General features: G+C 38.2%; 1 long non-coding RNA gene across 1 annotated transcript in view; it reads left to right on the top strand.

The window, feature by feature from the left end:
• Positions 1–18713, top strand: part of LOC148183031 (uncharacterized) — a 53888-nt gene extending 35175 nt beyond the window's left edge. The window contains exon 4 of the long non-coding RNA XR_015773959.1: positions 17014–18713. This is a non-coding gene — a long non-coding RNA (uncharacterized LOC148183031). The remainder of the gene's footprint in view (positions 1–17013) is intronic.
• The last annotated feature ends 8986 nt before the right edge of the window (positions 18714–27699 follow it).

Raw genomic sequence — 27699 nt, 5'->3', positions numbered from 1 at the left:
GAAAGGACAGATTGTGCAACTTTTTTTTTGCAACTGCTATGAATAATTCCAATAACTTTCAGTGAGTTGCCTTTTCAAGAGTTTGATGGTTTTAACTGCTGTTAATAGTCCTGGAATTAAGATGTCTTGAGCCAGATCAATACGATAGAAGAAACCTAAGCCTTTATATCATACCTTTCCTAGGGAAACTCTACTGTCGATTAAGAAAAACAGGGAAATACACAATATTTGAAATAAGTTTTGATAAGATCTCATGCTGCTTATTTACAGAGGCTCCTGTGGGAAAATGGAGATATTTAATGTGTAGGTGGGATGAACCTGGACAATCCAGAGCATCTGTAACATAGCTTGCAGGTCAAATGGTTTCATGCTGCCAGAGAAGTTGAGATACTTTCCTGAAGATAGAGATGACAGATGTTTAAGCTGTCCCAGGCTTCCCAGAGGAGCTGGGTACATCAGGGCAATCAGCACAGTGCTGTTTTCATGTTTACATGCCCTGGAGGAAAGTGGAAATATTTTTCCACTCTATCTATAGAAGATAGTTATGTGTAATTCAGAAAGTTCCCAACCCTCTTAGTGACCCCTCCAAACCCTTTAAGTATTTATACTCTAATAAAACAAACAAGGAGTGGGTTACTGAGGACCAGAGGCAGATGGTCAGTGGGAAGCAGAGTAATGGCACCTATCTTAAAACCTTCTACTTGTGTTGAGCTCATCCAAGACAACCCTACAGGTTCCAGCAGGGGACCCCACTGCTGTCCCTGCCCAGTGCTCCCAGCAGGCAGGATGTTTCCAGGCAGGCTCACTTGCTGCTCTCTGCTTTGGACTGCATTTCCAAGCAAACACCTGCTTGGAAACCCATTTCAAAAGCACACAATGCAGATATCTTTTAGGAAGGAAATTGAGCGTGTAAGGAATTAAGGTTGATGAGACTGAAGCTATTTTGAATAAGAACAAACACCCTTAGGCTTTTGGGATTTTAGTACAGAATTTTGAAAAAACATCAAAGGGGGAATAGTAAATACTGGTTTTGCAGCTATTGACACTTGAAATTTTATTTAACAACAGCAATATCAATTGCATGTTTCACACAGTGTGATTTCCTTAGCAGGATGAGCAAGATTTGCTTTTAAATGTAGAATTAGACTGTTCGCATTGAATTGCAGGTTGGTCTTGTTTTAGCAGTAACTATAGTTTGAGTGTTTGCATCTCCTGTACCTGACCTTAAACTTTCACTTACACAAGAGATGTACGACCTGGGAGCTCAAGCTATTGCAATCAATAGCTAGTAAACTGATTTAGACTTAGAATGTCAAATGCCATTGTGAAATGTTTGTACTTCATTGCGTGTTTGTGTAGCAAATGAAATTTTAGCCACCTGTGATTCATGTGTTCACACCTTTTAAAAATATACAGGGTTTTTTAATGGTAAATATTATGAGCTACTTTCCATCCTGATCACTAATGCAAGATTTTGAATCTATTAACAGAGTTTGACAACGTTACTCATTTTTCCTCTCTTTTTTGTCACTCCAGTCACTTTCCATACATAAGTCACTATTCCTCCAGTATCTGGAAACCAGCACCCTGAAAAACAGTGACACTGGTGGGCAACTCTATTCATGTTAGAGGCTGTTACTACTTTACCTGTTGTCTCTAATGTGCTTTGGAGCAGCAAGTCACCAAACATTTCCAGAACTCTCTGGTGTAGTTTAAGCAGCCAATGACACCAAAGAAGTTGTTCTGTGAACTTGTTGCTGGTTGTTTTGTCCCTTGTGTTTGTCAAGATTCAGCCAGGTCCTGACTGCTCCCTCAGTTCTGTTCATAAATCTTCATCTCTTTCATTCATCCTTGCTCCCCCATCTCTCTGGAAGCCTGTGCAAGCTGGTGATGTCTGTGGAGCCGGGCTCTGGCCCTGCCCAAACACTGGCAAGCAGTGTGGATGCACATGAGCATTTGCTCTGGTGATGCTCAGAGATGAGGGAGGTACTTCGCAATTTATAGGGTCACTTTTTATAAGGGATTCGTTGTAGGATTATCATCTACTTTAACTCTTGGTTCAGACTTAAAGGATGACAACTTTTTAGTCAGGCTCATGATCTTGGGAGGCCCATCACAGTAATTATCCTGCAGGAATACCCAGACCTTCTTTGGTCTGGTTTTTATATATCATGTAAGCATTATAATAGAGTAGTGGTATTTTATTATGAAGTACCCCTATTATTACTGAAATGGCCTATGGAAAAGCTAAATATAGTTGGGATAAATACTTTAAAATAAAATCAAATCTAGGGAATAGTTAAGTTATGCAAAGTTCAGACATTTTAAAGAGAGGTATGAGTTGTTTGATGAATAGGAAATGTGTTAGGAAATTCTGATTAATTATTAATCTATTGAAAAAGGAGCTAGTAAAGTTAATATTTTATATCACAGATATATTTATATATAATAATTCTGTAGTTGGTTAGTTAGCTGGTTAGAGTACAGCTTCAAACAACCTATAGAAACAAGTGAATCCTCCTTTATCTCAAATATAATTAGCCATTTAAATGTCTTGGGTCAATTTATTAACACTTTATTCATCGGGGTGTAACTTTTATTAGGCTTTATTGCTATCAGAAATTATATCCTACACAAATACAATAGAGATTTAAATGTTCTGTAGAATGAGCCAATGCTTCCTGACTTTATTGCACAGTATTGTAATGAACCTTGACCAGCTGTAGATTTGATAAGTGTAAAATATTACTGCTTGCTGCTAATTTTGTTCCTTTTTAATGACTGATAATCCATGTCGATTTAGTGTGATAGTCACAATCCAATGCTGTTTTCCTGCTATAAATATGATTGTAACAGGAGCTATTAAGTGTGTCTGCATAATAAAATTAGTCAGGGAAGCTCTGTATATTGTTTCCAGGTCTTTGGATTTTCATTATAGTAGTGGAACTTGTTAGACTGTAAAGCTTGATGGTTGCCAGCTCAGACAAGCTCTTTGCTACTCCTGTGCCAAGCAAAGGGGTAATGATGCTGCACTAAGAAGTCTGTTCTCACTGTTCTGGAAAATCCATCATATATAAACATAGGGGATCATTTTGGGGAGAGCAGGAAAGGTGTCACAGGGGAAGAAAGAGAGGAAACTCATCTGGGCAACTACAACTGCACAAGAGTTGCCCAAAGACAAACCTGGCAGCTGAATGTCTGTGTTAGGAAAGGTAGTTGTGGCTTCCCTTAGCAATTGGGCAACACTGATAAATCAAATGTTCGTGTTTGTCAGGATGCCAAGCTGTACAAAAGGATCCTAGTGAGGAAACCTTGGCAGAAGACTCCCTTCCCCTTTATGGCTCCACACACCACCTTTAGATAATGAACTGTTGTGTCCAAGTCACTCTGAGAAACACACACTTCCCCAGACACTTTGCTTTTGGTCTCATTTGATCTTGTCTAACCTGAACAGTTATTCCTATTTCATTTCTTGGGCCTCTAGGTTTGAAGTGCAGACATTTTTACAAGAGTAGTTGAAATCCCAGCTGAGAATAATCAAAAAGCAGTTTAAACTTTTTTTTTTTAAGTGAGTAGTTATTCACTTAGTAGATCACTTAGTAGTGATCTCCATCAATATCTTGGCAGAATATCAACTAAAAGCTGTACCCATATCTAGGTAGTATCTCAAAAGAATTTAATTTGTGGTAAAGCAGATACCTAACACTTGAATTTCTCTTAGTATTTCTCTTTCTTAGGTAATGGGAAATTCTGCCATGGATGTCAGTTATAGGCATGGTTTTGTCCACAATAATTTTGCCTGGAGAAGCCAGACTCTGGCTCTCATGGTGTGAGAGCTTTGCTATGCTCTCTATCTGCTCTTTGTGGACTATCTCTATCTATGTGGACTGAGCTGCACTAACTGCTGGGGTGGGACAAGTGTCACTAAATGAAACAAAATTATTCACATGACCACTCTCAGTGTCAGAACAAAAACCCATCACTTTATTCTCTGACTCCAGTATTTATAGATTCTCGATAATGACCAGAGATTGGATAATTAAGTTACCACCTTCCCAAGCACACTGGTCATGAGAAATGTCCATCAAAAGACGTTTCTCAGAAGGAATGTGATAAACAACTTACGTTTATAGAACTTTCATGGGAAAGTAACTAAAACTATGAAAACATTATCAGAAGGTTTAATTTTCAGGGTGACAGACAAGAACTACTTGCACACATCCACTGATGATGTTGGCTCAATAAAAGCTTCTGTCAGCAGCTTATAAAGGGGAAGTTTATAACTTTTCACTGACTAAATAACAGTTCATCCGTTTCAATACAAGGCAGGAATAAGCCTAAAGATTCCTAACTTTCTACATTATTTATTTGGATTATTTCCTCCAACACTTGGAAAAGCTCCCCAAGAAATAAAAAAGGCAGAAATCTGACAAGTACATGCAGAGAGAACTGTGTTAGCCTAAGGTTTACTGGAGCATGCTTGCATTTTGGTGGCTGTGTGGTAGTTGCTGTGAGGTCCTTCTGACCTTTGAGTTTCTTCTTACAGGGATGTTTAAATGTCATTGCTCAGTCTGTGCATTATCCAGACCTGCTGTACTGGGGACCATTCAGATGTTCATTCTATATGCCTGCAGTCTCTTTTGAAGGCTCCCAGTGCAGAGTTGTACCACAATAAAACAGTGGTGTAAAATTATATCTAGCATGAGCCTTTCTGCAGAGATCTCCAGGCTGCCTTTATGGCTGACACATACTTCTTTGCAGAGGAATTGCGCAACTATTTCTAGGATTCAAAGGGATTTCTGCTTTGCTGGCCCAATCTGCTATGCAGCAGTACTTGCATCAGGCTCTGTGCAGCTGTTTTGGGGATGCTGGCTGGTCAGGGCTGCTTCTTCCCAGAGGACAAAATGCTGAGGCTAGTCAGCAGGTAACAGGAGCTGAAATCCTGCCAACATCATTCAGAGGTAAAGGGAGTAGTCAGTGCACTTATAAATTAGTGCATCCATCCTCAGTTGTTGCCATTTCATCAGTATTCCTAGGGGAATCTGTATTCTCTGTGGGAGAAGTCCAATAACTGCCTCCTTTATGCCTCTAGAGCAAATCAAATTTTGGGTGGAGAGAAGACATTTCCTCTGCTCACACATAAAGAAAAGGGAACTTACTTCACCAATTTATAATTGAAGTTACTGGAATAAGTTCCTAGTGTCCCATTCATTTTTTTGCCAGATGAAGATGTCCCATATAGATTTAACTGTGGGCTTTTGCACTAGCTCAGCAAGTACACTAATACAAAGGGTATTCCTTGCAAATAAACACTGGACAGATACAAAGAAACACCGAGCAAAACCTAAGCCATGCAATGAGCTTCAGAAAGATCAGATCCACAGATGTGCTGACTGAAGTTTAAGAGACAACTTAACAGATGTACAAAGCTGTAGATCAGAGGGGATATAAAACAGTTAAACTTGCTTAAAGGCACAATGTGTCACAATCTAACGATTCCATGCATCCTCTGCCCGACAGAAGAGGGAACATACGCTCAGCTCGGTGCTCTGGCTGTAGGCATGCCAAGAAGATTATAAAAATGCCATGCTGTGATATGTTGCCCTCCTGCCTGAAAGGCTACCATTAAGCTGCTTATTTACTGCACCTATTCGGGCAGCAGTGCGGTTCAGAGTGCTACCTGTCTTCTTGTTGGATAAATTAGTTGTGGATATCACAGGATTGTTGCTGCCTATTGTTCAGTCTAGTGAAGGTGGGAAGAGATGAAAGGCATGGATCTGACCTTGTAATGTTTTGTGTAAAATAAGAGATGCTTTTTCTTCATAGTGAGTGTCATAGTTGATCTTGGTAGGACTGACTTGTTATCAAGTTTGGAGTTAAATTCAAAATTTAGTCCAAAAGGCTAATATACTAATGAAGGCAATTTTTTTTCTCAATCATATATATATATATATATGTGTATAAAATATAAATATATATATATAGGGGGAGGTGTGGAGGTGAGTGAATGTCATTAGAGCTTTGTGCTCTGTATAAATCAGCACTGTTTGAAATGAAATTATCAAGAAAACACACAGGAAAACTCAAGACACCCCCTCTGTGCAAAACATTTTGTTGTTGTTGTTGGTTGGGGGTTTATTTATATATATATTAATTGTTGAGCCCTTATATTTTTATGATATATGGAGCTGTGAACTTTAAATTAGTGATAATAGAAATTGACAAGTACAGCATTAAAAACTAAACCATGCAGCCCTACAGGCTTAATTATGAAGTGAGCAGGAAGATAGACACAGAAAATCCTGTTTCAAAATTTTACCTCACATAATATAAATAAAAGATTGTCTTCCACTGGTAGCCTGAGATCAAAAGGATAATATAAAATGACTAGCCTGTATTTATTTTGCTTTTATTATGTGTATAGATAAACTATGCATTTCTCATTTCCTTCTGTCTTTTAGCTATACACAGAGAGAGACACTTAGATATAGATTTAATTATGGATAAATAGCTATAAATAAATATATGTAATTATTTTGAATTTTTCATGTAGTCATTAGAAAGATGTGCTTTCATTGTCAAAACTTAAAAATAGAACATTTTTGAATAGTTTTATAACTGATAGTATGGCAAGTTGAATATAAATTAGGCAAATTAAAAATACTGATTGGAATTTATTTTAGAAAATGTGATTCTGAAGGTAAGGATGTTTTAGATAATCACTAACAGAGACAAGTAATGACAGTGTTTATTGTATATCTGTATATATATATCTTCACCACTTAGCTATCATGTGTGCTGACCTGACAATTTTCATTGCTGTTCTAAAAATACCCTATTTGATAAGTTTGAATAAGGCACCGGAGTAGGTTTTCTTCTTTCTGATGAGCCATTACTAACTCAAAACATTTTACATTGCTTTGGTATAGCAGGTTAGTGGCAAAAAAAAAAAAAAAGAGGAAAGACTCTCAAAGCAGCAGGTGCAATGCTCTCCTTCCTTCCTTGAGCTACTTATCTGCTCATTTTTGAATGTCAGTACAAAAACTGGCTGAATAACCATCGATGTGCAGCCAGTAAGGTTTGGTAATGTTCAGTGTGGATGTATTGTGACACAAAATCAGGCTCAAAGGAAGAGTGAAGAAATACTAACACCTTGTTCTAAGGGTTTCCTAAAAGGGCACATCAGTATTTTTTTTGTCCTAGAGTGCACAGACCCTTGGTGGTGGTGCTGTCAGGAGTGTCAGGCTCTAATATCCAGGCTTTCTCTAACAAGCTAACTCCTTATTTTCTTATTTGTTTGCCCATGATTTAGAACCATTTCATACAAAGCCTTAGTTTGTGAAAGCAGTCTTTTTAACATATGGTGGCTGAAGCTGAGCTTTTCTGATGCTGCCTTACAGAACTGAGTCCTCTTGGAGTGGTATTTTACCTGGCAATAATTGTATTTGATTATGATCAATCAGGATGAAAATTGACTTGACTTCTAAAAGTCTAAATCTCTTTTTATCGTCATTAACCCGGCCCTTTCTTCCTTGTGTCTCCACCTCACTGAGCCTCCACCACACACATTTGCTGAATAAAGATGGACCTTTGCAGAAATTAAAGGAAAATATCATATTGTGAACAGTCCTAGATTAAATTTCTTGTAGAAGATATGGGATAAAAAATACTGTTTTAACTTGTCATTTTTCAGTATGTCTGGAGTTGATAATGTAAAAACTTTTATAAAGAAGGAGATATTTGCAGCTTATGCTAACTCTCATGGAAGGACCTAAATCAATGCAGTTGCAACTTGCAAATCTGTCTTAAATATCTAATTAATCCTAAGCATGTAAGTAGTGTGACTGTTGTAAATGGAACTGCTCAGACACTCGTGTACTGACATCCACAAAATTAGTCAGGCCCTTCCAGTAGGTCCGGATGGAAATGCAAAACCCTTGTGCTAAATAAATCATCGTGGGCTCAAGAGAATGGTGCAGTTTAATTATCTCCAGCCAGGGTTAAAGAGGGATGGGAGTATCCTTTTGTGCCAGAGAAAATCACCCAGATGTCATTTGTAAGGGCAACAAGGACCAGCTCCAGGGAGCCAGCACAGGCGAGGTTTTGCTGCGTGACCGTTACTTGTGAAGGGAAACTACTTTAGGATATTAATGCAAGCCCAGTAATCAGCCTGGGATGAGCTTGAGATGGTTCATTCAAATTTAGAGATTTCTTTCTGTTTGAAAGTGTTGACTGGAAAATTATGTAGGTCATGTAAATGAGAGTAGGGATCATTTGAGGAGACTTCAAGTACTGCAGTACTAATAGGCAATATTGAAGCAGACATTTTCATGTGTACTGATCACCTGAAATATCAACTGGCTGCACATTCCTAAAGCAAAAGAATGTTGAAAGGGGGAAAGGTGGGAAAAATCCTAGGGCTGTATCAACTAGAACAAATTTAGAACTGTGAAAAATTCAGGATAATTGGTGAACAGAAGGATGAAGTATTAGGTGAGAGTTTTGCAGCATTGAGTATCAAAGTTGCTTTATCCCACACCTACTAAAACTGCAAGGTCCCAGACAAAGGCCAACACTCTTCAGTCACTGTAACTGACAAAAAGGCTTCCAGGAAGAAGAATATAATCATTAAGATCTTGGGGATGTGGGAGTAGGGAGGCATGTTCATCAGAACTAAAAATTATTAAGAAAATTGGAATTTGATGTGGATTTGGTATGTAACAACCCTACAGAAATTTGTCCCCACTTCTAACAGCACTTACATGGCTAAGTTAAACATAAATTTATTGTTTGGTCACTGTGTTGGACAGTAAAACCTTAAGAATATTTTTGTGTTAATTATAGACTTTATAGTCTTTATTTTCTATATAAATCTATTCCATATATTCTATGATACAAAAATATAAGTGCATACAATCTTCAGTTAAATCAGTGGTTACTGCTTCAAAAAGCATCTAATTCTGGTTGAACAGTCAGTAGTTCTGGCAAAGAACTGAGCCACTGTGATGTGATGTACACTTCCAAAATAAAAAAAAAATTGCTGTGATACTGAGCTGAAGATTATTTACAGATTTAGTTTTCTTTGAGGGGAAGCTCCATGAGGCTTTGCTGTACAGAGCATCCATCTCCAAAACATAGTGATTTAGTGATTTAATGTACATACAGCATGTTTTACTTAATTTCTTTCATATGTGTATTTTCAGATGATGAGTTTGTGTAACCTCCACAAAAGACATTCAGGATATATAGATTTTATAGAATCTTGAAGTTAAATGCAGATGTTTTGGATAGTTTTATTTTGTCCTGCTTTCTGTTAACCATGATTTGGTATTCAGTCCTGAGCCATAAGGATTTTTTGATTGTTAGGAACTCTGAGAAAGGAAGTAATTTTGTACAGAAATTCTGCAAAGCTTTCTAGGTTTTAGGGTTCCTCTCACAACATCCAGCAGATGACAAACAGTTCCTTGGAGTGCTTGGGTACCCAATATCTTGTGTGTAACCAACACCTTGTGCACTTCAGTCCAAATCCATAAAAGTGTGTACAGATCTAAGGAGAACACCAGGCTTTCACAGTCCTCCTGGCACCTGGACAATGACCCAAACCAGTTTCATTTTAAAGTGTTTTTTTTATGCAGTCAGTGCAAGTCTGGTGCTCTGAGGTGCCCTGACAGGACAGCTCTGGGCTGGCTGTTCCTGAGCTGCAACACAAGGTTTATGTGCCCAGAAAGAAAAATGGAGACGTGAGCTCAGCTTGGCTCCAGCCTGATGATGCTTTGTCAATATTGGATTGGCTATCCTGTGATTATAAGAAACAAGGACATCATGTAGCTGTTAGGAGGTAGAAAGTAGATTGTTTACTATGTTCCATGCCATCAATCAGTTTTGTGAGAAAACTTGAGCTCTGGCTGACTGGCATAATTTCTTTTAAAAGCCCCAGGTGTCTCTGATGCTTAATATTTATTGAGATTCAATCAATAGCAACTTAAAATTATTCCATTTTTTATGGAAAAGAATTTAGAATATTAAAACAGTTTTGTAAATAAAATTATTTTAATTCTAATCACAATAATTAAATGGACAAGATGTTTTAAAAATGACTGCATAGTTAGTGCAGGAATGCCATACCAATCAATGTGTATAGATTCGCTCATTTACTTCAAACTGGAGATTAGTAATATAATTAGAGATTGTCCTTTAGTAAGGTATTTGTCAGTAAAATAATGCGAAAGGCCAAATTTAAGTTATAAATATATATAATATATATAAATATAGTTTCCTTGAAATATCCCTCTTTGGTATAAAGTGTATTTGCAGATGAAATGTATTTTGTGTTTTATGTCACATAGTATTATACCAAGTCTTCTGAATTCTTAATGTTTGTTTCACTATGCAAGTTTGAAGTTTGGAAAGCTGTTGCCTTCCAAGTCCTCTGCACATAATTATATACCTAAGCATATATAAGAGGGATATAAACAGTCCCACTCTCCAATAAGAATCCCTTCTTATCAGCTGTATAGCATAAATTGAAGCCAAAATATTTAAATTTCATCCTGGAAAGAAAATGCCTTAGGACCTACAAAATGCTATTTAAAAGCTCACTGTGTTGAATGACCTTAGTAGTTAAGTGACATCCTCCATTTCAACAGAATAATTGCATCATGTATCAAATATTTGCATTGAAAACCAGAATATTTTAACATGGGACCAAGGATCAGCCTGACACATCCCAGCAAGAAGGAAAAATGAGATGTACAGTAGAGAGGAACAAGTGTGAAGGAAATGGTCCTTCCTTCCTGCCAACCTCATGCAATCACTCGTGTTACTGTTTTGGAGCCTTAGAGGTTTGATACTGGCCATGGTCTAATTCAAGCTCTGGTGAAGTTTATCAAGGGCCTCACCAGGAAAATTAAATCAACAAAAAAAAGGGAAGGGGTAAAAAGCTGAAAACTGGTCAGATTTAGAAGAAAATGTGTCATCAAATGAAAGCAAGACTAAGAACTGAATACTTTGCCCTCAATGAAATCAGGGGATTTTATCCCTAAGTTGCTCAGTTCTCTGCACTTTCACATTCCTGTCCTTCCCAAGAGATACAAGCACATGTACCTGAGGCAGTCTCCAAATATTAAGGATGACCTTCTCTTTCTGAGGTAAGTACATTGTGTAACTTCACAGTGTCATTTGGTGTCCTTGTGTGCTGGACTGGTGACACTGCACACGCCTATTAGGCAAGCTGGTGTATCAGAAGCAAGCTAACCTCTCCAAGTTATAGCTGTGGAGTGCTTTAGTGTAGAGCCTTCCTCTTAATTTCAATTCTTGTGTGGCAAGTCATGACCTCTGCTTCAAAGTCTACCCAGCCTAATCCCTTCCTGGCATCTGACAGCATGCAGGCATGCAGGTATTTTTTTAGGTGGGTGCATTGGCACAACTGTCTGCTGTTAGTTCAGTATCTGTTCAGAAGTGTTCTTCAAACTACTTGACCTGGAAGTGGATATGAAAATTACCTTCTCAGGGGAGAGTCAAATGTTCCCATGATCTAAAGCTGTCAACATTTCTCTAAACGCATCCCTAATTTGTATTCAACCTTAAAAAATGTCTTTCATTAAAAATATAATTTGACAAAGTAATTGACTTGCATTTGATTAAGTCAGAATCTATTGGATTAACATGATTAATAGATAAAATTATAATCAAACAGAGCAGTACAAAAGGTGAGTGAAGTCATGGGTCATAATAAAATACTAAATTTAAGAAAGATTGATATGTCAGGAATATTCATTTCACAGTAGGTATCACACTGCTCCCTTACAGACAGTGATGTAATTCCAATGGATTTTGGTAGTCAGAATCAGGGCTGCTTCAAAGGCCTTTGAAGTTGGTGAGAGTTATTCCAGAGATCTGTTTACAGTACTTAATACCCACAGTGTAAATATTCACTGCTCTCATATTGATAGCAAAATGTGGGGTTACTATTAGAATAATTAGTTCTGAACTGCAGAGGGGAAAAAACAGCTTAATGATCTTAGAATCAAAAAACCACTTAGCCAAAGAAGAACTGCTGTCTTGTAAGACTTCCTGTTCCACAGCACTGGAATACAGTGTAGCATTTCATTGTACGTATCTATCAGGAAGATAACTTAAAATTTGTTATGAATTTTGACCCACCAATATGTAGGACACGGCACTGACTGAAAAAAAGCTTATTCAGAGTAAAAATTCTAGTATTAAGACTACAATTTTTCTTTTAAGTGAACAAGTAACAACATGGCAACAGCCAGCAACCACATCTTAAGGTAACTGTAAAGCTGCAGGTAAACTAGTAAAGCTGCATGGTCCCAACCTGGATGAACTGTCAGCCTTCATGTGTGTATCTAGCTTGTACTTTATTTTGAAAAAGCAAAATCAATTAATTAATTTTAGTCTAGCAACTAAAATACTCCTTTTCTGAAGTTTTCCTTCCGTTCCCACCATAGCATGTAATGTTAGTGGTCTCCTTTTAGGAGTGCCAAGCTAACAGAATGGTCTGTGTGTGGTGCATAAAAGTAATCATGGCTTGAAATGCATGAAATGCCACTGGATGGGATATATGGGCAGGTAACTGCACTCTGATACTGGAATTATCTAAAGATAATGTTTTTTATCAACTTCTGCTTTATTTCAAAAGGATAGAGCCAGTGGAAATTACTAAACCTACAGTTACCTAACCTTCCTAGATTGTCAGCTTGTCAGTAATTACATCAGATGAGTTAGTTATTAGATCAGCACTTGGTCTGCTACTGAAGTTAGTGTGTGTGGGGGGGATCTACTAAGTTCTTTGAAACAAAAAATTGATGACTAAATTGAAGATACTGGTAAAACATAAACAGGAAAGTCCCACTATGGGATGACAGACCACTGACTGTTTCAACTTGAATTTGCAATAGTCATGTTCATTGAGGCATCTGTAAGATAAGGAGAAATAGGTGAATTACTTTACTATAAGCATCTGAGTTCAGGAAGCTATAAAATCTTTAAGGTATCTTCAGCATTCCCTCAAGATTCTAAAAAAGAATCTAACTCTGGTAAATATTGCATCTCAACAAGTTCAAAGTACCCAGGGAATTAAGGGATCTAGCTGCCTGTGGAACCCATCCAGGAAGTGGCTTTCTGTTTAAAATCATGGTTGTTTTAGTCTTGTCAAGTGGGGGATGATGGTGCCAAAGCAATGTGGAAAAGCTCATTGAAAGTAGCTTTCCATTGCTTGGCTCACAGAATCCCAAATACAGAGACAAATGAGAATGTTTGCTGCCTAAAGGGGAATCTGTCGTCTAAGTTAACACGCTCTAATAAAAGTGAGTGCAAAAAGAATGCCAGATATTTTCCTGACTGCTCCAGCAGGTGCCAAATGATTTAGTAGTGAGACACAGCTGTATTTAACATCCTCTAAATTGTTCCACAAGGTAAAAAAGTGCTGTTGTACCAGTGACACCACACACCAGAAAACCTGCAGTAGCTTGGAAGTGCTCGTTATACCTCCACAGAGACTCCCTGCTCAGATGGCACAGGTCCCACTGCAACTGTGCCTTTTTTTGCCTTCCTTTTTCTTTTAGTTACTCAGCTCAAGTTCGGTTTGAGAAGAAATGGTCTTGCTTATTTTTCTTAACTGAGGATTATGTAATTGCAGCCATTTAGTGGCTGCTGCCTCTGATAGATGGATTTCTAAAATCAGGAAATTGGAATTACAGAAATGGCATAAACAATGCTGCATTTCTCCATAACAACTTCTGCTGCCACAAGAGCCTACTTCCAGCATACTGAAATTTAGACTTTAAAAGAGCCACCAAAAGCAGAATAGTTACTATTGTTTGGTCATTCTTGTTCAGCATTAGACAGCATGACTCAGCCATATGTGTATTTGCCTATTAAAAGACAAAAAAAAAAAAAAGACTCATTTCACTTCCAAGTTTACTTGAAATCTCTTGAACAGTTGGCACATGATATCAGTGTTTTAGTGCCAAAGGTAATAAATTTTGTGGTCCTTAAGACACGTTTGGGAATAGCTTTAGCATTGAAAATGGAAGGGCTAAGCTGGATTCTTGTCTCTATACCAGGATGGTCAGTTAACAGAAAATTAAGAAATATATACAATTTAGCAGATGTATTTTTCAGTCATTTCACTACTGTTTTCTGGATATCCTGAATTTCAGAATGTGTTATGTCTGACCTCACTCATTAAGCATAGTACTTGCCAAGGTAAACTCTAAATTAAAATAAAAATTAAGTTAAAAAATTAAATTAAAAGCTACACTTTTGTACAATGCAAAATGGAAGAAAACAAAAGAGAAAAGACTGTGTTGTTTCCAATGTCATTAAACTTAGGACACTTTACATAACTTTTAACTGTTGTTTTGAAACCACTTGATTTGTTTACAGCAGAAACAGTATTTTGTTATCAGCGAACTTAGCAATGACCAACTAGGGATCCCTGTATATTGATGTTTTTTTTTTTCTCTTTGTTTTATTTAAGAATAAATTTAGATGGATGGATGAATTTGGAACACTGTTGCTTCATCTTTATCCCTAATTGAGATACTACCATGGATTGTAAGGCTCTGGAGTATAATGATTTGTCAGCACAGGACACAGAGTGGACCAATTTAATAGTTGCTAGAGGGGTTAGGATTCCTACCGCCTTTGATGAAATCTTTTTTAGGTCAGTAACATTTAGAGATATAGGAAAAAAAATGAAGTAATTGGAGAGAAACCAGATGGTTTGTGGCTAATTTGGAAAAGTACAGATTATTGTTGTGCAGCATCTTATTCATTAAATGAAAAGGCCTTAAGATTTTATAAGGCATAGATTGATATTGATATCACATTATGATTCACACTGTTTAGTGTGCAAACATCAGCCATCCCTTATTTTTTTCTGCCCATGCTCAGTGCTATCACTGAAGCCACTGCATGAGGAATTACCATGGTGAGTCAGTAGATGACAGCCTTACACATACATTTTTCATTTATATTTTCCTACTACGGAAAAAACATTTGCATGCTGTAAAACACAAATTCAAATATTACAGAAGCAGCCAAATGTATACTTATCATGGAAATACCATGGGTGAGTGAAGTGTCACAAGAATAAGCTGATCTCTGCATTCCCTGCCATTTTTTCAGAGCATCTTGCTTTGGCATTTGCACAGGCTCTTCTTCATTACAAGTACATCATTAAATAAATGTTAATTTTTAAGTTTCTTTACTGTTCCTTCTGAAATAATACAGACACGCCAGCTACGAATAGAGATGTGCTTATTTTGGGATGATAAAAGTAAAATGTTTACCTATCTCTAACTGGGTAAATATTATTTTATTCAGATTTATTACAATAATGCCCAGGGACTCTGAATGAAATTGCTGAGCAGTTCATAGGTACTGCAAGGGGCAATTTTTGCCTCACATAATTTGTAGCAAAAATAAGCAAGACAGACAAAAGGTGAGAGTGCAGACACAGCCTGGGAAGTGACTCTTTTAGAGAGGCTTTTTAAGAGAGAGGTGGAATGCTTAGAGTGTCTGCTGACTGACCTGAGAGATGCTGATCATACACAAGGGCCACATGTCCCAAGGTATGCAAGTGAAGTATTTTTAATTGAGGAACATGTGTCATATAATATATATTTAATACATTAATATATTTTATATTTATATATTTTATATTTGATATATGTCTGTGTCTAATTTTGTCATATTTCAAGATGTCATTACAACTTGTTCACAGTATATTGCAACTGGTATAGGGGATTTTTTGGCTCCCATTAGCTTACTTAGTGTTCTTAAGGCCTTAACCTTCTGGTATGGGATGAAGAGATTCAAACTTCACAGCCTCTTGCTGTCATTTGCTGGCATAATTGAGAATATTGTCAGTTTTTTGGAGAATCCTTTCCATTTGGCAGGGATGTTTGGACACGCTTGTTAGGAACTGAACACTACAAAATACATGGTCAGCTCTGGAGGGGATTCTTCAACGAGGGAATAGCTGTAAGAAAACAGTGCCAAACAAGCAGCATTTTGCTGAGAGGTTTTCAGAATAACATTCTTGACTTAGAGCCCATTATCTAACAGATGTGTATTGATTTAATAAGCCTCCCTACTGTTTCACTGTAAGCACTTAGTTCTCCCATCTTCAGTGGAGAATGTGAAACAAGAATCTATTAATAAAAATCTCTTATTCCAGCAAAACATGTTGGTGCCCATATTTGTCAAGGACAGTTAAGTATTTCAAAGCTAATTAAAACTACTTTTTTTTTTTTAATTGGGACACTATGGCCATATATACACATATATGTGTATGTACGTGATATATATACACTGATGTCCTTTTGCTTGACCAAAGAATAACACTGCAAATTATTTCATCTCCTCTATTTTTTCCCTGGTCTACCTCAAAATGATCTTACAAAATAATATGATTTTCTGTATCTGTAGAAGAAAGAACTTGAGAACTTGCCACTGTCAAGCTGTTAATTCATTCTCATTTTTTATCTAGACACATTTTTAATTTTTTTTCTAGATGATATTTTACTGAGCAAGAGCAAATAAACAGGAAATATAAAAATAGTGTGATTTGGCACAAAATTTGTTAAAAGAATGCAGAAGTATGGGAGGGGAAGAGGGAGGGCCAGCTCCTCTGCAGCTGCAGAGTTCTATCAGGTTTACCAACAGATTTGGTTTCTGTGGCGAGGCTTTGGTAGGGGGAGGCTCCGGAAGTGTCATCTGTGAGGAGGTGCCAGAAGCTTCCCCCATGTCTGATAGAGCCAATGCCAGCCAGCTCCAGGGTGGATCAGCTGCTAGCCAGGGCTGAGCCCATCAACAACGGTGGATGGGATATAATTCATTCCAGAAGCAGGGGAAATCCTGCACAACTGCCATTGCAGCTGGGGAGATGAGTGAGAACATGTGAGAGAAACTCTGCTGACACCAAGTTCAGTGGAGAAGGGGAGGGAGGAGGTGCTCCAGCCACCAAAGCAGATTTTCCTGCAGCCCACAGAAGTCCATGGTGGAGCAGGGATCCACATGCAGCCCCTGGAGTGAGACCATGTCAGAGCAGGATGCCTGAAGGAGGCCATGACTCCGTGGGAAGCCAGGACCAGCCTGTCAGGACCTATGGAGAGGAGCCCACACTGAAGCAGGTTTGGTGGCAGAACTTGGGATTTGGAACCCTTGGGGACCCACACTGGAGCAGGATGTGAAGAACTGCAGCCTTGGGATTGGGCTCATATTTGAGAAATTTGTGCAGGACTGTGTTGTAGGGGAGGGACCCCGTGTTGGAGCAGGAGAGAAGAGTGTGAGAAGTGGTCCCCCTGAGGAGAAGGAGCAGCAAAGACAGACGTCTCTGTCTCCTCAGCCTCTTGACAAGTACTCTTAATGTTTCCCCATGCGCATCCCAAAATAACAAGTTACTTTTGAAAATCTTGTGCTTCTTATCTTGTGCTTATATCCTTTCTTATAGATTCTCAGTTAAAATCACTGGATTTGCATTCCTGTATTCCATATTTCTGCTATGTATGCAATGTAAAGTACCCTATATCCAATGCAGGAAGCATTCTATACAACACAGTTTTTGGAGGTAATGAAAGCTTGTGTGAGTAGTTCAGCAGCTGTTTTGAATACACAATCTCTTCTTCCATAACCTATTACTACTTTCTGCAAAATTTCAAGTCATTTGCTTCTCTGAATCAGGCTATAAGGATTTTAACTGTAAAATTGATCTCCTCTTAAAGTACATATGTTCTAATGCTGTAATTACCTGAGGCCTGATCTTCCAACCCTTGACAGCCTAAGTAATCTGTACTTATCTGTCTAATCTTTGTGATTGAATACACAATACAGGGAGAATCAAGCAATTCCAGAATATCTACTAGGTCTCTACTCAACTTTCTTAAATCACATTTTGTTTTCACATAGTTAAGTGATTTAAGTGAAGGGTTAACAATGTTCTGTCTCTCTTAATTTGAGATTTGGAAGACAATTATAATTCAAAATGTTTCTTCTAGTTGAGACTCCTTAGGAAAGACACATACATAGCCTAGAGCTAGAAGTCCAACTTTGCTTTTAAATGCAAATATTTTAACAAGTATAACACACAGAAGCATGAACTATCAATTATTACTACTAGGCATATGTAAAACATCTTGTTTATCACAAAGAGACCAAATTAGGCTAAAAATAAAATAGAAATTTGTAATTGAAATGTTGCCTGTTCTCCTTTAAAACTGTCCATTGTTCTTATCAGAAGTAGCCTTCAGGTTGTCTTGACGCATCTAAATAGATCTTTCAATATGAAAAGATGGGAACTGCCAATGTTGGCAGACTGTGGCATTTGTCATGCAATGAGACTTCCTGGGAACGGTGTTAGAACAGTGCATTATTTACAACATCAGCCTGTCAGATAAGAGTAAAGACTTTGTTTCCCCTTACTTTCATTCTCTGGAGGTCTTACTGGTACATATAGAATGACAGGAGGAAGTTTCAAGTCAGGGAGAGGGAATTTCCCAGGCCTACCAACACAGGAATGTAGACAAAAGTCCATGGAAATTTTAAAAGTGTTAACTTTGGCAGATATTTTGATTCCAGATTGAACAGCATTTGACTGAAGATGAAACAAGTGAAAGTTTCAACAAACGTTGAATGTATTTTTCAGTACAGTACTGTCTCTGTCAAGTCAAATTCTACTGTATCTCCATCCCCCAGAAAACTTTGTTCTGAGACAGTAATACCTTGGGTTTTTTGGTTGATTTGTCTGTTTTTCTTGGCTACTATTACCTGTCTTTTAGAGCTATGGCTGGATTGAGTCCTCAAGGTGATTTAGTTGCATCACTTTGTAGACATAACAGCCATTTTACCAATGCTTTCCCTTTCTCAGGGGTAGTTGGTAGGTTTTGAGCAGAAGATAATTGTCTTGATGTCCCCTTGCACAACCACACTCCCAGGAGTCCACGGTAGCTGGACATATGCGTGGCACAGTCTGTGACTCAGGGAACAGGCCCTGATGAGTTAACCCTGGAACTGTTCTGGGAAGTCAGTGCTGCATTGCAGCAGCCTGCTACTTCCCCTGTCCCCCTGTCTGTGGAATTCCTCTGGGACTGGCACTCTCTAATCATTCTTGGTTATTGGACTGTCTTGTTTTGTCCTCTTTGGGTTTTGGTACAAATTTTTCTACATTTGCCTTACCGGTATGGAGTAAATTTAGAGCTCCCTGGTACTACTGGGGTTCTGTATATTGCACCAGGCCCCCTGATTTGCTTGAGGTATTTATAGAGCTTATTTCTATTATATCAGATACAGTTTCACCTTGGAATTTACAGTGATCATAATTGAATCTATTTAATGTTGACAAGATTGATATTGTTGTTTAATGCCTATCTTACAAAACAGTATGTCTAAGTACTATTATTTAAAGATGAATTGTCTGCATTGTTTCACAGACTCCACTCTCTGTCCTCTTACTGATGGCTTCTATGCTTTTTCAAGTGCTGAGTGTTTAGGTGTCACAACACAAACTTTTTTGCCCACTCTAGAAGAGCTGTTGGAATAAAGGAAGCCTACCTCTAGACAAGGCTGTCTACAGTATTTTTGTTTGGTGTATGCCACCCCCTGTCCCCCATCATCAGCTGGTTCTAATTTCTCTAAGAGCATACAATTCAGGAGACTTGGCTCAGCTGCAGAGACTTTCACTTCAACTTATTAATCGTATAACAGCCCAAATAATATTTACCTCTTTCAAAACAATAGGTCATCTACTAGGTGGTGTTATATATTTCTGGTGATTTTATATATATACACAGATATTTCTGTATTTATCAGACACCTTGTATATGTATATATTGTATTTGATTTTGCATTTTAGTAAAGTCCAACAGTGAAAGTCAGACCATACCCTTTGTGTCACCCCAACTTCAAAAGCACATAAAATAGCTCTCACATCTCCATATCACCACCCAAAGTCTCTTCTTTTTTGTTTGGATTCTTGCACCAGAGAGGAAGGAGTGTACCTGAGGCAGTCAGTTGTTTCTTGTTTCAGTATTGTTTGATGTGTGATGAGCTTGGTTATCAGATCTCATTGTGCAACCAAATATGGCTTCACTTGCTACAAAAGTGCTTATCTACAAGGAGACAAATATGCCCTCTACTGACTTCATCTGTGGCTGGAGTTTAAAAGCTGCTGTCAGAGAGTACACAATGGAACTGTTTGCAAATAAAGCAAATTAAAATAAACATCTTTTATCATAAGAAAGCAATTAGTGTTGATTCGCAGCTTCACTTGGTTTTTCTTTCCTGACCTTGACTACATTGTGATGGTTTTGTGCTTCCTCGGACAGTTTCTACTTGCATCTGCATCGATTAAACCTTGATCTCATTTATTATCTCAGGAAATGGTCTCAAGGTCACAGGGCTGGAAATTTAATTATGGTGGCAGTATATTAAGTGGCACATTTAAAGATGCTGAATCGTAGTAATTAATTTTTTGGATGGTGGTCTCTAGGGAACAGGTTTTCTCTACACTGGGTGTTTAGACATCCATCATGGCCATTCAGCTTGGCAGCTGTCTTTTAGCTTTAAACTGCATCATTATTCATCTTTTATGACTGACTTTAAAAACACTAGACAACTATATCCTTTTTTATTGTAATATATGTCAGATGCTTGTATTAAGCTATACTTCACCTTTGCTATAAAACATTAACAGAGGTTGCTAGCAGCTACCTAGGCTGGCCTCTAAATTGAGACAACAATTACCCTTCGCTGACATCTAGTGTCAAGACATGAGATATAGCTCGAGTGCCGAATCCATTGGCCTGGAAATCCTGCACTTCCCCACTGATTCAGGCTCACCCAAGAAGCTGCAGCACTGGACATAATTAGTGGACACGAGGGATTAACTTGGCACACAATGTTGACTTTGTAGCAGCACTAGGTTATTGGATGAAATGCAGCACTGTCAAGGTCTTAAAAAGCTTGTAATGTTTAATGAAGGAATGGTCATTAAACTTGCTGGATCAAATATTAGGCAAGATGGAACTGGGATGTTTAATAAAGAGGCCTGAAAATATGAACTAAATCACATATATTCATTTAAACTGCTGGCTAAAGCCCAACATATCTCAAGATAGTTCACTGCTGGTTTAAACCAGATGAACTGGGAAGGAGAAGAGTAAGCAGGTTTTAGCTTTCTGCATATTTCTATTGTAAAATTAGTTTTCTTAAATGAAATACTTTAAAGTTCATATATACTGTTGGGACTGAAAAAAAAAAAAAGTTCTCTAAGGAATTTAAGGCTGTTAGAGTTCTCAAAGTGAATAAGATTTTCAGACGAGGTCTTTCCTACCCTTCGTCAAGCTGAATCTTCCAGGAGATACCAAATACCAAAATATTAAACAGTGGATTTTAAAAATATTGTTACAAGAGTTGGTCCTCACACCATTGTATTAAAAGCACTATTTTTTACAGGCTGAGGTGAAGATGATCTCTTAAAGCAGCTGTGACAGTCAGAGAAGAGAATTAAATTCTAGGTACAGAATATTGGGTGTAGCATTCCTCTTGCACCTTGTCACCTCCTGAATCTCACTAGACGTAGCTCTTCAGCAGTAAAAGCCTTGTGCTTGCAGTATTTGACCTTCTCTTTAAATTCATGTTGTGAACTCATCTAGCTCTTTTTGCTATTTTACTACTGGCCTTTCTGGAACAGTAATGTATCTTCGTCTGGAGAGATGAGCCAGATCTCCTTTTTGTGCTGTGTTTTGTGATTAGAGTTATGTGATTGTGGTCGAGATGTTTAAATGTAGTGGAACTGAGAAAGACTCATCTTCCCAGGTGTATGTGTCATCTGTGTGTGCCTTTCTTCCCTGGGCTCACTCCAGCAGTTCCATATGCTCAGCCTGGGTCTCTTGTTAATTCAGAGGATTTGCAGGCAGTATTTGTAAATGCTGGGCACGTCATTCCTCCACTCGTGGTGTGTGTTCCCACAGTTAAAGAAAACAGCAGGTAGAAGAGCTGGATTGCAGGGAGAGAAGTGGATGATGGATCTCTGAAGTGAGATACATGAAGGCACAGTCAGCTTCACTTGGGTTTGATCACAGTGACTGCAAAGGCTATCTCCCAGCAGTGTCACATAGCAGAGATGGTCTCAAGACTGGAGAGTGAGCACAGCAGATAATTTGGGACAGGTCAGTAGAGCCACAGACAAGCCTACTTAGAAATGGAAATGAGTGATACCACAATGGCTTCTGAGAGAGCTGCAGATGGAGCTTTGGAGCTGCCTCATTGAATTGGAGAGGTACAGAGAGGTGGGGAGATGGCCGGTATCTAGCCAAGAACCAATTTAAACAGGAAATGTTTGCAAACTTAATATTCAGTCTGGTTTCCATCCACATGAGATTGAAAACTCCTTGGTAATTCCCTTATAAAAACAGACTATAAGCTTGTAAATTAGCTCTCTCCTACTTTTAAATATTGCAACAGAACATAGAAATGGGAATAAGGTATCCTGATCACTCCTGTGGATCATCATGGTTATGTTCCAAGTGCCCTAGTCTGTTCTAAATTATTAAAATAGGATAAATTGCATATATGTATGGTTGCACATATAGCCATGCAAAGCAGAAACCAGGGCTAGCTGCAAAAACAGGGTTGTTAAAATAGCTTTTCCCGCCCACCCCCCATGGGTTTATGAAGAAGCCCCTTTGTTCAGAATCCACTGGATTTTGTGAAGAAACAAACAAATCACAATATAAAAAATACGGTGAAATCACAGTATTTGATGGATATTGGTGTACCTGGAGCATAGTAAGTACCAAAAAAATTCAAGAGGATATATGGATATTCTTTTTCTCAAGTTTATTTTCTATCTTCTTGTAACCCATTTTAACAAAGATCACATAGATATTTGGGTTGTAACTCTCCATGCTATTGACCCATGCACAAATATTTTGAATATATCTGCATGTAAATATTGCTATCCATATGTGAGTATGCACAGTGGAGTAGGGACCAGCTCTTTAGAAAGTTTGAATTTTGGAGCATGTGGAAGAGACAAAGTCAGTATAGCTGAGGTAGCAATGTTGGAAGAATGACAGGTGTATAATAAATAAGCCATAGGTTAAGTTAATGCAGGTGATTAGATGAGTAGCTTTGCACAACAAATGGAGAAACAGAAGAAAAAATATTAATGCTAACTTCAGAAGAGGCTCATGATACCACATCACATATTTACATTGAACTGCTTCTTCTGCTGCAGTCATGACATACATTCTATTCTATACTTTACTGCTGGATTAAGTCACCAGCATTGTTATTGAAATCAAGATAATTAATGTTCCCATAATTCATTCACAATTTATAAATAGCAAAATTAGCCTTTTTTGTGGGTTTTTATGTCAACAAGCTCAATAAAACCACTTGTTTCTTCTGTCTGGAGACCTTTTTATCTAAAATGCTACAGCAGAAGGGCAGCAGTGATAGAAAATTGTTGCACTTTAGCACCTTTTGCAACAGACTTGCATATGTTTGGTGTATTAGAACTTCTACTGCTGAAAGGTTGGATTTATAACCAGTTTGGATGTTTGGATCCAAGATGCTGTACATCATCAGAGCTTTCTAATGACATATCAGGGGGTTTCCTCTGCATTTAAAGCCTCTCACATTAAAACACCATGCTGTTCTTGTAATGACTTCTTGCAAATGTCTTGTTGGAGTAAAGATTTTTAAAAAAAACATTTAAAGCTATTACTCAGTATATTTGCTTTGCTTTTATGGTAGTTCTGAATGCCACAGTTTTAGCCCTTATCAGAGAAAGTTCCTTTCAGATGAGGTAGGCAATAATTGGATTTCTATGTGTATGAACTATCTTTCAAAACTGTTTCGGTGTATACTCACATGACTGATATCCTCATAACCATCCACCCTGAACTACATTCAACTTTCCTAAATGAGATTTTATTGGAACTGATTATGATTAGATAAATGGGTGACTTCACTAATGTATAATACACTTTTCAATTATAGATTATGTATGATAATTTACATTTCTTGTTTGATAGTATGATATTTATGTGACATATTCTGGATGAGATCTGCTGCTGTTTATATAATGGCCTTACTTTTCTTTTAAATTAAATCTGCTTTCAGCTTCTTTCAATATATTTAAATTTTTAGGATAAACAAAGACATTACAAATCCACCTTAATTTACCCTTCAGTGGAATGAAATCTCTTGGTGGATAAATTCTGGTCCCCAAATTTGTTGTCTGAAGAGATAAATTCTATCATCAGATGAACAGATGAACATAATGTGGCTTGGAATAGCAAGTTCCCCAGTTAAATGACTGCAGAATCAAGCAGCCATTATCAAACTGACAGCTGAGAGACTGTTTGAGAAAAATGGAATTTGATCAAGAAACAGGGTTTCTTCTTTCTTGCAATAAATCTGATTTATGCCTCCTGGGTTAACAGTTTTCTTTATATGTAGAGATTTTGTAGGATGTATTGCTAATTTTGATGTGGGTGAGAATTAGAGCATCTTCCCTGGCAAAAAACCTCTGGGCATGGGAAATTAAAGAAGTATTTTGTGTACGTGGGGTTTTTTTTCTTCCTAATAGCCTTTACAAGTTTTTATCTGGTGTCAACACCCAAAGAAATGACATTCAGTCAGAAGAGAGAAATTGTCTACAGCTATATCAATAAATTGTATTGCTAAATAGTTTTTTATTTTATTTTAAAGTGGTCAACATACTAGAAAAAAAAAATTCTAATTTAATACAATCTCTCTAAATGTTTTCAGAAGTTTGCTGCTGACACAATGCTGGGAAGAGCAGCCAATCCCCCAGAGAGCTGTGCAGCCTTGGGAGCGACCTGGACAGGCTGGAGAGACAGGCAGGGAAGAACTGGCTGAAGTTCTGCAAGGGCAAGCGCAGGGTCCTTTACCTGGAGAGGAACAACCCCAGGCACCAGCACAGGCTGGGGCCAACCTGCAGGGAGGCAGCTCTGTGGAGAAGGACCTGGGGGTTCTGGTGGAAAACAAGCAGCCCCTGAGCCAGCAGTGACCTGGGGGCCAAGGAGGCCAATGGGATCCTGGGGTGCATCAGGAAGAGCAGTGCCAGCAGGCCAGGGATGTGATCCTGCCCCTCTCCTCAGCCCTGGTGAGGCCGCTCTGGAGTGCTGTGCCCAGTTCTGGGCTCCTCAGGACACAGAGATGTGGAGCACCTGCAGGGGTCCAGCAGAGGGCACAAAGGTGATGAAGGGGCTGGTGCACAGGAAGTTCCACCTAAACATGAGGAAGAATTTCTTCACTGTACAAATGACTGAGCACTGAAACAGGCTGCCCAGAGAGGGAGAGGAGTCTTTCTCATGGGAGATATTCCAGAACCCTCTGGACACAATTCTGTGCCATGTCCTCTGGGACAATCCAGCTTGAACAAGGAGGTGGTCCCTTCTAACATTTAAACGTTCTGTGATTCTATGATCAACAAGATTTCTTGAAAGAAAATCACTCAGGATGTAATAGAAGTATAAGAATGTTCAGAATAAAAGCTGATATGTCAGAAATCCATCAATGCTCCACAGTAGCCTTCCTAAAAGGAGAAAACCCAAAAACCCAGGTAAGCTGTGTAGTTGTAGTGAGGTGTTTTCATCTTGTGTTCCATTGCTCAGTACTGGTTTCTTTTGGCAGTGGTAGTTTTTCCAGTCAGGCACTACGGCAAATTGCTTATGTGGGACAATACTGATAATCTCTGTGTGTATTTGTATGTGTGTGTATATTTATCTATCTATATATAAAATAAATATATATATATATATAATGAACATATATTTACACACACATACAATGTCCTGAAAACTCACAGGAATTCCAGTATCTCTATAACACGTACAATGAATTTATGTTTAGTCAGTATAGAACTGACATGATACCAATATTTGGCTTTTAACTCCTTTAAGGCTTTAAAAAAACCCCAAACCTGATGCTTTATCAAAGCTATACAAAGAATGAGAACTCACAACTGTTTCTTTATGAAACTTTGAAGATTGTGACAACATTTTTCTTTTTTTTTCCCCTCCCTTCATGGCAATCAACAGAGGCAATTGGTAACAGACCTATTTCACATTCCAAATTTCCAGTTGTTTTGACTATCCTGCTTTAATCATTCCTGGCACAAGTCCACTGGACTTAGAGAAGGAACGAGGCCAGCGCTATGGTCAGCTCGGCAGTAGCATTCGAATATGGACACTGAAATTTCAAAGGTTAAGAGTTTGTTAATAAAACATAATTGTGTGTACTTTTTGCTGCCATAAAATGTTTTATAACTTTATTCCAGTTAATATCCTTGTTGTGAGATTGCTGTAATGGGTCTGTAACTTATAAAAATATGTGAGTTAATGAGCAACTTTCACAGCTTTTGCCAAGTTACTGAATTATATTAATAGCTGATTGCAGCCTACTGTTTTATTTGGACTAATTTCTTAGCTATTGACAAATAAATTAATGACAGTGATGAACAAACTAACAATTTTAGATTGAACTTACAAATTATTTTTGTAGTGGAAACTATTTTTTTTTTCCCAGTTTAAAGTTTAGTAAGCGTAATGGTTTTAAAGAGGGTTGATTCAGACCTGATATAGGGAAGAAATTCTTTATGATGAAGGTGGTGAAGAACCAGAGCACATTCACCAAAGAGGTGGTAGATGCCCCATCCCTGGAAACATTCAAGGTCAAGTTGGATGGGGCTCTGAGCAACCTGATCTGGTAGAGATGACCCAGTTTGCTTGGAGGGGTGTTGGGCTAGATCTGTGAATAATGTCCTTTCCCACCCAAACTCTTCTATGACTCTAACTCACCATAAGTAATTTGAATGAAGAGATCAATATCAAGCTTTTTGTGAAAGAGGGAGGTGTAAAATAAATACTTTGGCACTTCTATTTGTTTAACTCACACAGTTCTCTGAGTTCTTCCTTCTGTTTCTTAAAGTTCTCAGAAGTGTGAGGACAAAGCAGAGCCAAAGAAGTATCTTAAAACCAATGAAACCCACTGGCTATGCAGTCGGTAATCCCTGAAACATATCATTATGTAGGACTGGGAAGCAGGAGCTACAAAATGTTAAGCGAGAGGGCAAGCTATGCTATAAAATGCTGTTTTAGAGGCAATCTCCATCTGACTTAGGGTGACTATTATGTCTTCAAGTCCCTCACTTGAAGGTCAAAAAATTGTCTTGTAGGAGCCAGTGACTCCAAGCTCCTCTGGTGTGACATGGGGATGCTGCCCTTCCCTTCAGAGAAGAAACAGGAGGTTAACAATCCAGATGGTGGTTTGAGAAGCCCTATAGAAAGCTTACAGAGAAGGCTGAATCCCATCTCTGTTCTTAATTTGTTGTAAGAATCAAATTGCAGAAATGATGTAATTTTGGACTTCGGTGAGTAAGCACCTGTATGCTGCAAAAGGTAGAGTTTCATGCATGATGCAATTTGTAGTTAGAAAAGGTAGTTCAGAGGAGGAGGGAAAGCAGACCAGGCTGCTCAGAGCCCCATCCAACCTGGCCTTGAACACTTCCAGGGATGGAGCATCCACACAGCTTCTCTGGGCAACCTGTGCCAGGGCCTCCCCACCCTCACAGGGAGAATTTCTTCCTAATATCTAGTCTAACCCTGCCCACTTTCAGTTTCAATCCATTTCCCTTTT

This window comes from Pseudopodoces humilis, chromosome 16, assembly GCF_049639895.1.
Source record: "Pseudopodoces humilis isolate 2021_Gansu_Grassland_sample_001 chromosome 16, ASM4963989v1, whole genome shotgun sequence".
NCBI classification, from domain to species: domain Eukaryota; kingdom Metazoa; phylum Chordata; class Aves; order Passeriformes; family Paridae; genus Pseudopodoces; species Pseudopodoces humilis.
This window is presented reverse-complemented; position numbering and strand designations above follow the sequence as displayed.